General features: G+C 42.2%; 2 long non-coding RNA genes across 2 annotated transcripts; both read right to left on the reverse strand.

The window, feature by feature from the left end:
- LOC137028914 (uncharacterized) lies at positions 1–967 on the reverse strand. Its single transcript, XR_010896214.1, has 3 exons — positions 843–967; positions 599–659; positions 1–447 (listed from the first exon to the last, which is right to left on the reverse strand). It is a non-coding gene; the product is annotated as an uncharacterized lncRNA (long non-coding RNA).
- Positions 968–14,292: 13,325 nt separating this feature from the next.
- LOC137028916 (uncharacterized) lies at positions 14,293–15,127 on the reverse strand. The gene is made up of 3 exons (XR_010896216.1): positions 14,996–15,127; positions 14,752–14,812; positions 14,293–14,604 (listed from the first exon to the last, which is right to left on the reverse strand). It is a non-coding gene; the product is annotated as an uncharacterized lncRNA (long non-coding RNA).
- Between the last annotated feature and the right edge of the window lie 737 nt (positions 15,128–15,864).

Raw genomic sequence — 15,864 nt, forward strand, 5'->3', positions numbered from 1 at the left:
TGCACATTTAATCTTTATTAGTTAAATCATTCATTAGTATCATTCTTTTTCAAAGCACATTAATCAGTTGTACATTTGTACATTCATTTTGCATTAAAATATGATTAAGCAGCAATATTGCAAGTTATTAGCAGATTAGCAGTTATTGTCACCCCTGAAAGTACAGGTGGTGCTTCTTTCTGTTGTGGTTGGGGGTTTTGTTGTGGTCCTAGCTGGAGTGCGTGTACTTGGCACAATGACTTCCTCAAAAGAATCAGAATCACTTGATTCAGACTCATTTGATTCAGAATTTGAATCATTTTCCTCTGAACTGGATCTCGACTGCACAGACTCTGATGAATCACATCCTCTGCGCAAAGGAAACCGACGATTCAAAGAATCATTTTCCTCTGAACTGGATCCTGACTGCACAGAATCTGATGAATCAGATCCTCTGCGCAAAGGAAACTGTGGATTCAAACAGTTGAAAAAAGTATCATTATTAATAGTACTGTATTCTTTTATAAGAAACCAAGTAGCTAAAGAAGTAGCATTTTATATATATTTAAAAAACATAATAAAAATGTAAAAGAAATTATTAAATTGATATTGTACTTACTGGTTTTGAAAAGACTGATGCAACAAAAAGCATCAGTATCATTGCCTGTGTTGACTTCATCCTACAAAACAAAAGCACCAAAAGAGATTAATGTGAAATCTTTATTCTCTAAATATTGTTTTCCACAGTATAATTTTTTAATAACGCATTTTGCTTGCTCGTGTTCGTGATTATTCATTTACCGATAATAAAGACAGATTTAGATGCCATAAATGTTGTATAAATCAAGAGATGAATGAGTTACCTTGTACAGATGCTCTTGTCCAGTTATTGTAATTTCACAGTCGGTACTGTACTCTTTACTCTGGCAGCTGTGGTACTGTGGCTTAAATACTGGCTGAATGCGAGTAAACCAGGGCTTGGTCCAGTGAATTCCCATGTAGATGACGTGACAATAAGTCAACGTTTGTGCAACTTCCGTGTCTCTACCAAAACTTGCAAAATACCTTATACAATCAGTGTGAAGTAATCCAAACAAGTGTGTAAATCATGCAACATCAATGCCCCAATGCATTGTTTAGACAAACCACATTCCCTGCTACGTGTTTAGTATGTGAAAGGCTCAGAACTTCAGCGTGCTTCATGTAAACTTATGTACAGGGTTTACTGTACTGTACATCTTAAATACATGCATGTGAAATTATGGCCAGTGATTTTATTTTTGAACAGTTTTCATACTGTATAATATATGTCAAACTCACATCTGAAATGCATACTTTTGAATTATTTAAATAGCAATTTGAATACATTTTTAATGCTTGACATATGAATGAATGTCATTTTATTGTCATAAAACCTAATATGTAAATATGCCTATAAATGGTGTGGGTCCATGACACATAAGTGTGTCCCTGATCAAAAAAGGAAAAATATTTTGGAAATATAGTTCAAAACATATGTGGCAAGTTTTTGGAAATGTACGATTTGTATTTATAGTGGTTTCTTATTGCTTTACAAAACTTTTATACCATTTTCAAGAAAAGATTCAAAGGTGGTAATGGAACAATAAGGATCAGTTAGTTGAACTAATGAACTAACAATGAAAAATAGGTAAAGTAAAAGCTTTCATTCTGAATCAACATCTAACATAAGTAAAAATGATATATATTTTTTTCCATATGTGCTTTTGTGTGGTCCGGTTATCATTCCTAAATGAGCTATCTTACAAGTTTTGAACTAACGTGATGTCAACAGATGCATGAGTGTATCACTGAAGCATATAAGCAGCACTTTTACTGCATGGTTACATTCTGTTACAGCTATTTTATACGCTGTTTAGCACATTATGAAAACAGCTAAAGTGATATAAGCACTTTATCGGTGTCCACTATATTTAGCAGCGATATTACTCAATGAAGCATTCATTTTCAGAGCAATGTTTTTTTTTTGATCAGTTTTTTTTTTAATTAGTTTTCACTAATAAACACACATAATTAAACCCCCTCCCCCGAACACCAGACATAAAAAAAGTCACCATACATACTTAGATGTCCATGAAATAAAACATTTTTATATTGCCATGTTACCTGCTTCCATTCCCTCACCAAAAGTTAAGAAAGGCTGGCAGATATTATAAAATGTCCCAGTAGACCCTCTGACCGTAAGTCTAAGTTTCTCCAACTTAAGATGGCTCATGACTTCCCTTATCCAGTGGCTATGTGTCGGTGGATTAGGGTCTTTCTATTTAAACAGTATCAGTCTCCTAGCCAAAACACAACAAAAGGCCAACATGATAATTTCCCTTTTGCTAAGAGAGGTGTTTACTGGGGCCACACCAAACAATGCAATAAATGGGGACGGCTCTTCTATCTTTCCAAATACCCAGGAAAAGTTCTGACTTTAGACCAGTGCAGACGCTGTAAAATTTTGATTTGTACTACAGTATGTCGAAGGCATATGGATAATGAGATTTTGTGCCAAATTTTTTCTGAAATCAGTTCATCTAAATCTGTCTACCAATTGTTTTTAAGTAGGTCTAAGGGTGTTGAATCATATATGCTGAGTAGTTCATAAATTCCAGAGCAATGTTTTTTAGCAGTACTAAACGTGTGGTTGATTCAGATGCACGTGTGTCTGACTCTGAGTCACTTAAAAGAACTATCAATACAGTTAATACTAAACGTCATGTTAGTTATATTCTGGTGGCGTCCAAGCACAAGCTGAACCGTTATCCATTTTTGTCTATGCAGCAGCAAATGGTCTATTGTTGTTTTTCCGTGAGTATGCTGTCTAAGCACGGTTGAGAAGGAAAATAAGCATTCACATACATGTTTATCTGCATAAAATGACATCGTTATTCAAGGGTTATGTTTTCTTAGCTATGCTAACATGTTGATGCAGCTCAGTCATTTCATTATCGCTCCTAATGGTTTTATTATCAAATAAAAGCATAAGGGTTATGTTATCATTATCAAATGACTAATTGATGATATTTGCTAGGTGGTACTGAGTTCCCATTTCTATCAGCTTTCAACATTTTATTTAGTGCTCATGAGAACACACAGCATGCATTTTTAGTGCTAAGCTGGTCGGCAAGGTAGCCAAGGCACACATAGCCTTGAGTAACTAGCTTTAAAGGGATAGTTCACACAAAAGTGAAAATTTGATGTTTATCTGCTTACCCCCAGGGCATCCAAGGTGGATGTAGTTTCTTCAGTAGAACAAAAATGATGATTTTTAACTCCAACTGTTGCAGTCTGTCAGTCGTATAATGCATGTCAATGGGAGCTAAATACCACCCATACTTAAATGAAATGAAAGCGTGATAGTACACAGTTGCTCTGAAGCCACACACTCAATCACCGGAGTACTAATCACCGCCACCTGCACGTCATCAGCACAGCTATCACCTCCACCTTAAAAACCCCACACTCGCACACAGTCACTGTCCGGTCTCGTTTGTACCACAACTACATGTGTACTTACCTCAAGGACTCCTTCTTGCTACTTACCTGTCTCCAACGTCTCCAACGTCTCCAACGTCTCCAACGTCTCCAGTGTCTCCAGTGTCTCCAACGTCTCCAGTGTCTCCAGTATTCCTTGTGTGCCTCTCCAACTGTGTGTGAGTGTTCCTTGTCTCCAGTCTCCAGTGTGTTCATCCCAGCTCTTCCTATTATCAACAAAAGGACAGTATCATTCTTCTATCAACACTTCAAGTTTCAGTGATTGCCATTGTTACATGCTACCTGGCTCATGGCAGCGTAACAAAACGGGGAGGCCACGCTCAACTCGAATTGACTCAAAAATATATTTATTTAAAGAAGAAACACATAATAAACTAACAAACAAAAATAACAATAACACAAAAAACTGGTGCAGGAGAGAGATCAAGTCCAAATGATATCAGGAACCCAAGCGCAGAGCCCCCGCTCTCTAGAAAGACAGATCCTTTTATCAGTCATCAGTATCAGCACTCATTATAGGCAACCTGTTACACCTGTCGCTTGACTCCACCCTGCAAAAGGTCAGGTTCCACCTCCCTCCAATACCCACGCACTCAATCACCGGAGTACTAATCACCGCCACCTGCACGTCATCAGCACAGCTATCACCTCCACCTTAAAAACCCCACACTCACACACAGTCACTGTCCGGTCTAGTTTGTACCACAACTACATGTGTACTTACCTCAAGGACTCCTTCGTGCTACTTACCTGTCTCCAACGTTTCCAGTGTCTCCAGTATTCCTCATGTGCCTCTCCAACTGTGTGTGAGTGTTCCTTGTCACCAGTCTCCAGCGTGTTTGTGGCAAGGGGGGCGTGGTTCAGCAAACGCTGCAGCGGGGGAGAGCGTCAGGAGACGCGCGGTGGATGAGCGGGTTAAGCGCAAATAACAAACACCTGTCTCTTGTTACAGTAATTGCCGTGGAGAGAGTACTTAACGCCAGGAGAAGGGAGAGAGAGAAGGACTGCTGGCTGCCACACTCCCAATGATGGACTAGAGCGAACGGAGTGAATTCCACTGTTTATGTTGATGATTGTTTTTGTGCCTGTTTGCACACCTTTTTGTTATTATTGAAAATAAAAGCCAGCAGTCATAGCGGACCCTTGTCGTCTTCCTTCCTAAAATCTACGAACTCTGTTACACTGGTGCCGAAACCCGGGAAGGAAGACGGAAGCCGCCGCCATGCAGACGCCCTCTGCTACTGCACCATTTGCGGAGCTAATTACATCTCTCGCGGTCATGCAGCAAGAACAACATCAGGCCCTGCTGGACTTGCGTCAGGATCAAGAGAGGCGGTTCCAGGCCGTCCTCCGAGTCCAGCAGGAGGACCGCGAGACGTTCCGGAGCTGGATTGACCGGGAGGTTCGGCCGGAAGCCCCGGTCCAACAAGCTGCGCCCGCCCACCTCCCTCTCAACAAAATGGGGCCTGAGGACGACCCGGAGGCATTTCTGGATCTTTTTGAAAAGACGGCCGGGATTTGTGGTTGGCTGCGGGACCAGTGGCCGATGCGCCTGGTCCCACTGCTCTCCGGGGAGTCCAAGGTAGTGGTGCAGCAGCTTCCGGTGCAGAACCTCCTGGATTTCGACGATCTCAAGAGGGCCAACATCCAGCGGGTCGGCCGGAGCCCCGAACAACATCGCCAGCGCTTCCGGTCTTTGGAGCTGGCAGAGGCCGGCCGGCCCTTCGTGATGGCCCAACAGCTCCGGGACTCCTGCCGCAAATGGTTGCTGGCCGATGGAAGTGACGTGGAGTGCATCATCGATCGTGTGTACTGGAGCAGTTTATCACTCGGCTTCTCAGAAGAACGGCCGAGTGGGTCCAGTGCCACCGCCCCACGTCGCTGGAGTCGGCCATCCATCTCGCAGAGGACCACATGGTGGCGTGCCCAGGGGTCGGCGAACCTCTCCCATCTGCCTCTCTCTCTCCTTCTCTTTCACCTCCTTCTCTCTCTCTGCCTGTCCCTCTACCTAGGTCCCGTCCACCCGGCCCTCCTCGAGTCCCGCCCCGAGGGCGGGGTGGGAATAACCAGCATTCGTACTCGGCGCCTCGGACTACCACCGGCCAGGTTGGACCCCGCTCCTGTTTCTCTGCTCTCTCCACGTCATCCGCTTAACCCTCTCTCTGCCACTGGAGCGGCGGGGAGGTCTGGCACGTCCCGCAGGCTGCCCCCGGTCAAGCTGGGTGGTATCAAATACCTGTGAGTATTAAGGGGGGTACCTATCAGGCATTGGTGGATTCAGGATGTAACCAAACCTCGATCCATCAAAGCTTGATACAATCTGGGGCATTGGATAATAGCCGCGTGGTTAAGGTGCGGTATGTGCACGGGGATATAGTGGAATATCCTATTGTGCCAGTCATTATTCAATTTCGGGGTCAAAAGCATAGTGTGGAGGTGGCAGTTAATCCGCACCTCCGGCATCCGTTAATTTTGGGGACCAATTGGCCAGCATTCACAGAATTATTGGGGGCTTTATGTACGGATGCTTCTTGGGAGAAAAATGCAGCGGAGGGGAACGCGAGTGTGCAGGCGGGAGAGACTGAGCCGGGGCCACTGGGTACTGTCTCAGGGGAACAGAGCGAAATCGAGAGACTGATTTTCTCGGAGCACGATGATTTTCCTCTGGAGCAGTCTCAGGATGAGACGCTGAAACGTGCATTTGACCAGGTCAGTACCATCGACGGCCAGCCTCTCCATCCTGGACAACCGCTTACCTATCCATATTTTGCAATTATTAAAAATAGGTTGTATCGAGTGACCCAAGACGCTCAGACAAAAGAAGATACAACCCAGTTATTAGTTCCCAGAAGCCGCCGGGAAATGCTTTTTCAGGTGGCTCATTCTAATCCAATGGCTGGTCATTTAGGACAGGGGACAACACTAAATTGCCTCATGACCCGATTTTTTTGGCGGGGCATTCACGAGAATGTGCGCAGGTGGTGCGCGGCTTGTCGTGAATGTCAGTTGGTAAACCCACCGGCCACCCCAAAAGCCCTTCCATTAATGCTGGCCCCCTTCGAAAGAATTGCCATGGACCTCATCGGGCCATTAGAGCGATCAGCACGAGGACATCGTTTTGCATTGGTCATTGTGGATTATGCAACACGATATCCAGAAGCAGTGGCTCTCCGCAACATTTCCGCTAAGAGTGTTGCTGACGCACTGTTTTCTTTGATCTCTCCCCTCACTGATCAGGGCACGGCGTTTATGTCAAGGACGTTACGCGAACTTTACGAATTATTGTGCATTAAATCGATTCGGACCAGCGTCTTTCACCCACAAACGGACGGGTTAGTCGAACGTTTTAATCGCACGCTTAAGACAATGATTCGTAAATTCGTTCAGGAAGACGCCAAAAATTGGGATAGATGGTTGGAACCCCTGTTGTTCGCTGTGCGAGAGGTCCCGCAAGTCTCCACGGGGTTTTCTCCCTTCGAGCTTCTCTATGGTCGTCAGCCCAGAGGGGTGTTAGACGTCATAAGGGAGGCTTGGGAGGACGGACCTTCTCAATCTAAAAACGAAATTCAATATGTGCTGGACCTGAGAACAAAACTCCACACGTTGGGGCGGCTATCTATGGAGAATTTATTGCAGGCCCAGGACAAACAGGGCCGGCTGTATAACAGGGGGACCAATCTGCGTAAATTTGCACCGGAGATAAAGTGCTTGTATTGTCAAGTTCAAAATTACTTGCAAAGTGGCAAGGACCATCTGAGGTCACACGGCAAGTTGGAGAGCTCGATTATGAGGTAATACGCTCAGATAGGAGAGGAGCACGTCAAATTTATCACCTCAATCTCCTGAAAAAATGGAATGAGGGGGATTCAGTGATGCTGATTACAGGCAGAGTTTGCTGACGTGCTTTCTCCCCTACCTGGCCGTACAAACCTCATTCAGCACCATATCGAGACAGAGCCGGGCGTGGTGGTTCGCAGCCGGCCGTATCGCTTGCCTGAACACAAGAAAAAAGTAGTTCAGGAAGAATTAGGTGCGATGCTTGACATGGGAGTAATAGAAGAATCCAACAGTAACTGGGCGAGCCCGATAGTTTTGGTTCCTAAGACGGACGGCTCGGTCCGATTCTGTGTGGATTTTCGCAAGGTGAATGCGGTGTCGAAATTCGACGCATATCCAATGCCACGGGTTGACGAATTGTTTGACCGGCTTGGTACGGCTCGTTTTTATTCGACACTGGACTTAACAAAGGGTTATTAGCAGATCCCCTTATCTCCGTTATACCGAGAAAAAACAGCTTTCATGACGCCGTTTGGATTACACCAATTTGTTAAACTTCCGTTCGGGCTGTTCGGGGCACCGGCTACCTTTCAGCGGCTGATGGACAGGGTTTTACGGCCCCATGCTGCATATGCGGCTGCCTATCTGGATGATATCATCATATTCAGTAATGACTGGCATCGGCATATGCAGCATTTGAGGGCGGTCTTAAAGTTGCTGAGGGGAGCCGGGTTCACGGCCAACCCGAAGAAGAATGCAATTGGGCGCGTGGAAGTAAAGTATCTGGGTTTCCAATAGGGGCATGGACAGGTGCGTCCCCAAATTGATAAGACTGCAGCAGTTGCGACCTGTCCGCGCCCTAAGACCAAAAAGGAGGTGAGACAGTTCTTGGGATTGGCGGGATATTATAGAAGGTTTGTGCCTAATTATTTGGACCTCACCAGCCCCTTGACTGATCTTACTAAAAAGGAGGCACCAGATACGGTCCAGTGGACGGAGCTGTGCCAGCAGGCCTTTACCCAAGTAAACGCTGCTCTGTGTGGGGGTATGTGGCAAGGGGGGCGTGGTTCAGCGAACGCTGCAGTGGGGGAGAGCGTCAGGAGACGCGCGGTGGATGAGCGGGTTAAACGCAAATAACAAACACCTGTCTCTTGTTACAGTAATTGCCATGGAGAGAGTACTTAACGCCAGGAGAAACAGGAGTGAGGGAGAGAGAGAAGGACTGCTGGCTGCCACACTCCCAACGACGGACTAGGGCGAATGGAGTGAATTCCACTGTTTATGTTGATGATTGTTTTTGTGCCTGTTTGCACACCTTTTTGTTATTATTGAAAATAAAAGCAGCCAGCAGTCATAGCCGACCCTTGTCGTCTTCCTTCCTAAAATCTACGAACTCTGTTACAGTGTTCATCCCAGCTCTTCCTATAATAAACAAAAGGACAGTATCATTCTTCTATCAACACTTCAAGTTTCAGTGATTGCCATATACTTACCCTATTCTCTGCTGATATCAATAAAAACACTTTACTTGCTTTTACATGGCAGATTAGGATGATATTCTGCACACATTTGAAATTGATTTATGACATTCTATGACATGAAAGTCATCTCAATTTAAACAATCTCATGGATGTGGCTGTTGTGGTTTGTGATCACAGGAGCATCAGCTGCTGCAGTAAATGTGGTGTGGATTTGACATAGACCTTTTATGTTTAACCGTTTTAAATGTCCATTGCCCGCCATGCACAGTTGCCCTGAAGCCATCAGCGTTTTTTAAATTGTTCTGGGTTCCCTATTAGCCTAAATTAATAATTATTATGATTTAATTTATTGTTAGGATTTTTGGTCTGGTTTTAATATAATTCACCAAAAAAAAAAAAAAACTATTACACTATAGTAGCTAACCATTATAAAAGCAGTTCAAAACAATATGCCTATTATGTTATAACAAAAGTACAACTTTACAAAATCACATTACAGGATGGGAGACTGCTCTCTCGTGGGAGAGGGTGAGGCACGCGGGGGCTGAGCCGGCGTGAGCTCACTCAACTCCGGGCGCTGATCTGCTCTACCCCGCTGTCTCTTCCTAGCCGGCTCGCGGAAGGAAGAAGACGGGGGGGTGCAAGTGGTGGGACCGCCCTCACTGAAGAAGGCGATCCACGAGTGCAGAGAGGCAAGACTCATGCTCTCGCAGTGAGGCAGCCGACGCACTCACCATGCCTGTCGTCGTCATGGAGAGGGGCTCTGCATGTGCCATAAGAGTGGCGCAGCATTTGAAGCAACGTCGCCCCCGTGAAAACGGCGTTTGAGGGGCTATTTTAGAGCAGTTAGTTCTGCTGGAACTGCTTTTTTAAAAGAGGTAAACGCGGGAAATTGCACTTTTAGCGGCACCGGATGGCAGCAGGAGACGCGCTGAGAGGCGGCCGGAAGCGGGAAGCGGTGGCTCAAGAGCGGTGCACGAGGCGGCTGTCTGCGAAGGTGCTGTCTTCGGTCAGTGGTCTCAGCACAATCCGTTGCTGGGCCTCTTCAACGCCGGAGAGCTCGTTCCAGTCGGCGAAGGCTTCAGCTCGAAGTCCAACAAAGAGATGCGTCGTCATCGCTGAAGGAGAGAGAACTGAAATCTTATGGCAAAATGCCTGCTTATATAGCCGTAAGCCCCGCCCATTTTGGTGGGCTTCTTCAAGCGCTTTGTCGCCATAGGCCACATAGCTATGCCGCGCCGTCATTGGTTCAACAACTTGTCTATGAGTGAACCAATGACGATGCAGTTACACTGTGTTATTGAAAAAGGCTTCAGTAATGGGGAAAAAGGAGACCTTTCCCCATACGCAGTACAAGTGAAGTATCGAAAGGGAACACAAAGACAGACAAGGATAGACAGACAGACATTAGTAAGACAGCTGCAACATTAGTTCAGGTAGTGCACAAACAGATACATTTCAGATGTGTAGAGAAAATACACTAAGTAAAATCAGAATGCAAAACAAGTCTTTGAATTAAATCCGGAACATACCTGCACAACATCCACACAAAAGAGAATGCCACACTCTTTGGTGCAAATCTGAGGATCAGACTGTAAAATGACTCCAGTCCAGAGTTTTGGAAGTCACAGCTTAGGTTCTCCAAGTCTTTTAGCAACTTGGGTGCCAAGATGACCTGAGTGAGCTTCTCACATACAGCAGTGCCTAATAATAACATGAAAAAGTACATACAAAAAAAAAAATAAAATAAAAAATCCCCATCAAGTTCATGGATGTCTTGAACATGTTTTACAACGATTGACAACACCTTTTTTCCCATGGGCCAACCTCTCTGCAGCTTCTCTGCTTGGCAAGCTCGTCACATTTCTTGCCAACACGTACAGTACACCAAGCATTACTATTATATGATAGACATTATATGACATCTCCTAATGTTCTCCTAATTTCATTTAGCTATGGTTATTTAAACATCAACTAAATGATAAACCTTTTGCCATGTGCCATGCATCAAATCTGTGCAAAATGTTTGGTCTACTCTGTCACAGATTGGCATCCTGGTGTTATGAAGGACAATCATTTGCACAGTCACACCTCTCTGCTCTAGCTGTCTCAGACTTCTTTCAAATCCCTCCTTCTCTATACGCTGACTATTGCCAACTTCATTGCTCTGAAAAATCAGATCAACCTACTTGAAAACACTTAAAGTGAAGTTGGGTTAAAAGACAAAATTATGATCTGCTTTTCATGATCTTGTTTGTTCTGAGGTCCATCAGCGAGCATGTTCCATACCTAAACAATGTCATATTAGCAGTGATTATTATTGCTTGAAAACTCAATAATCATAAACGTAATAGTAATTTATAACATCACATTTCAATAGCAAACTGAAATGGCATATTATAACTGCACATACCGGTGTTGCGTTGACGTGCTTTATGTCTCGATGGGTTTGACATGCAGCATCATTTTGGGCGGGCTCCTCGGTCTGACACGCCATTTCACAACACAGCTTAGGCTGACAATACATATCAAACACACTTTAGGCTGACAGTACAGATTAATTAATTTCCAAAGACATATTTCCCAAACAAATTTAAATATATGAAATATATATAGGCCTATTCGTTACACAAATTAGCATACGTTCCATACAAATTTATCGACATATCTAAATTATTATAATGAGTTTTTATTTAACAAAAGGCAAGTAAAACAGGGTTAAATTTTAGACATACCTCCTTTGGAAGGATAGAAAAGTCATCGGGACTTGGTACAGCATCAGTCACAAGACACAAACTGCTCTGATGAATAAGACCGAAGTCCTTTCCTCCAGTTCTCGTAGCTCTTTCTCGAAAAATGCTTGCTACACACAAACAGTTTTGATGTGTCGGTAGTTGATGGCCAACCAATGCCCGCAGCCAGTGTCTTGCCCTGGCAGCATCACGGGGGAAACCATGCAACACACCCAAACGTTTACATCACGGAAACAAACACTTGTGACCCATGAACGCCTCTCTCATCAACTGCACGATCTAACAATTTGACATGTCTGTCATTTAAAAGAATCACGTGGTGTCCTGAATAATTAAGAGACGGTGTCTTCTCAAAGGATAAGAAAACTCAGTCTCATTAATAATTATGAGGCACCGATGCATCATTGAAGCATGTATAGTGCACCGCTACGTCACCATCTGTGACATGGACATGGTGAAGATTTTAAACCCGGAAGACAAAAATAGTGGAAAAAATCCCAAAATTAAACACTTTCCCTCTACAATTAAATCTAACATGTGCTAAAAGTGTATTCAATTATGTTCAACACACATACCTCCATTAAAATCTCAGAAAATTTAGTTCAGGGTTTCATGACCCTTTAAATGCATATTGCCTGTCGTCCACAGTTGCCCTGAAGCCACTGGGGTAGCAGTGCCACCGGGCTTGGGCCCATCATCGCTGCTTGCAGTTATATTTTATTTTGACATCATGAAAAAAAAAAACCTCAGGTGAATTGAAAAAAAAAAACTTAGAAGGTTCCATATCATTTACAGAACGCTTTTAACCTGATGAACTCTGTTTCTTAATCACTAAATCGGCTCCGAACAGTCTACTAAAGATGAACCCACTTGACACCTTTGTGGCCCTCCGAGGTAACACAGCAGGCCCAATTTCCTTGCTCTTAGGACATCAAAGGGGCCCCTCATGTGGACTACGGGCCAGATCCACATTCCAGCACCCACACACACTGGCACACACAAAAACACACACACAGACACACATACAGAAACACACAAACATACACTTTTAACTGTATATATATATATAACTACCACTATGCTAAAATATATATTTCATATATTTTAGGGCCTATGCATGTTTCCTAGTGTTTAAATGAGTGTATTTGTGCTAGTGTGCATTTTAAACGATATAATTTTGTCTGTAAACCATAACTTCTCTCCTATGCCTTTCTGATCTGTCGAGTTTGGTCTCTCCGTAAAGCTCCGGACTCGAGCTATTTACTGAGGTGGGTCACATGGCTGACATATGCATTTTTCTGTTTAATGATACTGTGAAGAAAGCACTCGATCTCGAAATCCGGTCTGATGGCCATTAAGTATGCAAATTCATCTTGGAGACCAAACCAAGGAACTTTGCCCGCCAAATAGTGCTGCGCATCTATTGGCCGCTACAATTCAGGAGGTGTGTTAGTTTGGGTTTCCATAAAAACAACGACACACACCTTTTCTTTGTTCTCCCGGTGACCTCCCGATCGTCTCGTGCACGTCTGTCCGGACGCCTCAGGTGACCGCGCTTCCCAACCACGCGCGCAGCTCGGGAGGACCACTTCCTCACTTCCTCCCTCTCTCTCTCTCGCTCTCTCTCTCTTCGGTTAAGTTACTTAAGTTTAAACCTCTTTTGAAAACCCCGCCGGATGAACCCTCTCGGAAAGGACCAAGCCAAGCGCGTTGAAACTGCTACTCACGGACTTGAACCAATAAGCAAGTATTATCATTTACCTTAAATTTGTCTAAACTGATTTCTGTGCTGGCTCTCTCAAAAAGGTTTAACTGTGTAATTTGCCATTCTTTGATCATCTTTCTTTCCCTGTCTTTTCTTCATTTTCATTCTCGTGTATATATGTGTATTCTTGTATATATATTTAGGTATTCGTAGTTTGCATATATTAAAACGTTATTCACGCTCGATTGTTGTGTTTGTTCTTTCAGCTGAAAACCAAGTCACTTTAACGTTTTTCGATCGCTCTATGCTTTGATGCAAGTTATTTTCACGGCCAGAGAATAACTCTGTTTATAATATTCTGTGAGGGACTTAGTTTGCTGGACAAACGAACAGTTTCTCTAAATAATTATTAAACCAGAACTAATCATATATGTAATTGATTATAATTCGTTGTAGTTGATTCACAATATATGTTTAATTCCCCGTTGGGTCGATATATGAATCATAATTTATTCATAACCTTATGAATTATTATATTCACATTTCATCCATAAATTGATTAATAACCGCTACACATTCGTTACAAATGCTATGGTAATACTACTACAACTACTGATGATAATAATAATAATAATAATAATAATAATAATAATAATAATTGTATATTGTTACTGTTATTATTATTATTTCATTTGGTTACTGAAAAAGGTACAAGAAAAGTTACTGAACTCACATATTAATATGCTGATATGAAATCATATTTTCTTCATTCAGACATGATACTACCAATAAAAACCCCATTTAGAAATTACTTGATTTTTCTTGCATCATATGCATCATCTTGCATTGTTCTCAAATGAAGAAAAAAAAAAAAAAAAAAATCAAAATGAGCACTTGAAACCATAATGGTGACATGCAAATTAATTTTTTATTACTTAAAACATTCATTAGTATCATTCTTTTTCAAAGCACATTGTTATACTGTGCACTATAATCAGTTGTACATTGTTATTTGTACATTCATTTTACATTAAAATATGATTAAATCGCAATATTGCAAGTTATTAGCATATTAGCAGCCATCGCCACCCCTTCAGGTGGTTCTGGTGATGGTGGTGGCGGCGGTGGTTGGTGGTTTTGTTGTGGTCCTAGCTGGAGTGCGTGTACTTGGCACAATGACTTCCTCAGAAGAATCAGAATCACTTGATTCAGACTCGTTTGATTCAGAATTTGAATCATTCTCCTCTGAACTGGATCTTGACTGCACAGACTCTGATGAATCAGATCCTCTGCGCAAAGGAAACCGACGATTCAGAGAATCATTTTCATCTGAACTGGATCCTGACTGCACAGAATCTGATGAATCAGACCCTCTGCGCAAAGGAAACTGTGGATTCAAACAGTTGAAAAAAGTATCAGTATTAATACTGTATTATTTTGAAAGAAACTGAAGTAGCTATAAAAGTAATATTTTATATATGTAAAAAACTTAATAAAAATGTAAAATAAAACATTTAATTGATATTGTACTTACTGGTTTTGAAAAGACTGATGCAACAAAAAGCATCAGTATCATTGCCTGTGTTGACTTCATCCTACAAAACAAAAGCACCAAAAGAGATTATTTAGAGAATAAAGATTTCACATTATTGTTTTCCACAGTATTTTTTTTTTATAACGCATTTTGCTTGCTCTTGTTCATGATTATGCATTTACCAATAATAAAGGCAGATTTAGATGCCATAAATGTTGTATAAATCAAGAGATGAATGAGTTACCTTGTACAGATGCTCTTGTCCAGTTATTGTAATGTCACAGTCTGTACTGTACTCTTTACTCTGGCAGCTGTGGTACTGTGGCTTAAATACTGGCTGAATGCGAGTAAACCAGGGCTTGGTCCAGTGAATTCCCATGTAGATGACTTGACAATAAGCCAACTTTTGTGTAACTTTAGTGTCTCTACCAAAACTTGCAAAATACCTTATACAATCAGTGTGAAGTAATCCAAACAAGAGTGTAAATCATGCAACATCAATGCCCCATTGTTTAGACAAACCACATTCCCTGCTACGTGTTTAGTATGTGAAAGGCTCAGAACTTAAGCATGCTATATGTAAACTTATGTACAGGGTTTACTGTACTGTACATACAAACAGGGTTTACAAACTGTATTTTGGTCTGTCAACTTTAGTTTTAGAGAGTCTGACTTTAGACCAGTGCAGACGCTGTACAATTTTGATTTATACTACAGCATGTCTAAGGCATATGGATAATGAGAAAATTCCCTGTATTATTTTGTGCCAAATTTCTTCTGAAATCAGTTCATCTAAATCTGTCTCCCAATTGTTTTTAAGTAGGTCTAAGGGTGTTGAATCATATATGCTGGGTAGTTCACAGAGGTGTAAAAAGTACTCAAAAATGTTACTCAAGTGAAAGTACAAGTAATGAGTGAAAATTTTACTCAATTAAAAGTAAAAGTATCTGGCAAGAATCATACTTGAGTAAAAGTAAAAAAAAAAGTGCCACATTAAAATTGAGTATTAAAAAAGTAAAAGTAACAGCAAGAATGAAAACTAGAGATTATTGTTTAAGCTTTTAATCTCTAAAAACATGAATTGAATGAACCACATACAAGGTTTTATATTTA

The sequence above is a fragment of the Chanodichthys erythropterus genome, chromosome 10 (assembly GCF_024489055.1).
Source record: "Chanodichthys erythropterus isolate Z2021 chromosome 10, ASM2448905v1, whole genome shotgun sequence".
NCBI lineage: Eukaryota > Metazoa > Chordata > Actinopteri > Cypriniformes > Xenocyprididae > Chanodichthys > Chanodichthys erythropterus.